Source organism: Tachyglossus aculeatus (assembly GCF_015852505.1).
Source record: "Tachyglossus aculeatus isolate mTacAcu1 chromosome 12 unlocalized genomic scaffold, mTacAcu1.pri SUPER_6_unloc_2, whole genome shotgun sequence".
In the NCBI taxonomy this organism is placed as follows: Eukaryota; Metazoa; Chordata; class Mammalia; order Monotremata; family Tachyglossidae; genus Tachyglossus; species Tachyglossus aculeatus.
In genome coordinates this window covers 3,417,060-3,418,221 of record NW_024044829.1, presented here as the reverse complement: position 1 = coordinate 3,418,221, position 1,162 = coordinate 3,417,060, and the positions used below count along the sequence as shown (strand labels likewise).

General features: G+C 43.2%; 1 pseudogene; it reads right to left on the bottom strand.

The window, feature by feature from the left end:
* Positions 1-254: 254 nt before the first annotated feature.
* On the bottom strand, positions 255-1,162 carry LOC119921268 (annotated as a pseudogene).

Here is a 1,162-nt window from a genome sequence, read left to right as displayed (position 1 = left end):
CTTTCTTTGCAGCTTAACTAGCTTGTTAATATTGATATCACCCCTAGGAACCTGGTCCCAGAGGTCTCTGAAGACCCTGCATATAATCCTCTTGAACCATTCATTCATTCAATCGTATTTATTGAGCACTTCCTTTGTGCAGAGCACTGTATTAATTACTTAACCATGGCATGGATCCTCTTAAAATGGGGCCAGATTTGTACTGGGAAGGGAACTAGAGTGCTGAAAAAATGGGGACTTCTCCCATTACCAAATCATTGGGCAGCAGGAGAAGAGATTGAAGATTGGAGGTGAGAAGCACAGGTGGAGAAGGCTCCACATCTACCCTCAGCCAAATGGATTATCAGGTTGGTGAGGAGGATGAACCATAAGAGATAAGAATGATCAAAATGGTACTGATCTCCTTAAAGCCATCCACCCTAAGCAGTAACAGCTTGTTTAGGTTTACTTCAGAGCAGGACAATTATAGGAGGGGGGGTAGGTCACAGAAAAAATAGTTTACGTTTCTGGAATGCAAGGAAGATACCTTAAGGGCCAAGTATGTGCGAATCATGGAACATACTATGCCACAAACGTATGACCCAGTCACCAGCTGGATACAGAGGTTTGGGGACATGATGACCATATATAGGAACGGGTAACATATGGCCACAAAGCAATCTTAAGCCATCGATGCCATCAAGATGACCTCAGTTACCACTCAAGAGCAGAACAAGTAAAACTGTACCAAACATCCTGGGTAGGAAATAGAGTGGTCCTATGTTAAGATGTTGGTTATCATCTTGGTCACGATAGATGATAGACTTCTTGACTGTGAGCCCACTGTTGGGTAGGGACCGTCTGTATATGTTGCCAACTTGTACTTACCAAGCGCTTAGTACAGTGCTCTGCAGACAGTCAGTGCTCAATAAATACGATTGAATGAATGAATGATAGTGGTGGAATGGCAGAGATCCATAAAGGACAGATGACTGAGGAAAAAGTACATGGGTGTATGAAGTTGGGAGCTGATGTTGCTCTGAACAATTAACCCCAGATTCCACACCACTGTGATATCATACATGACGACAAATACCACGAAGAGGAAATGCTGCAGTTCAGGGTGATCTGAGAATCCTGGGAGAATGAATTCAGTCACCATAGTGCAATTTTCTTTCTCCAT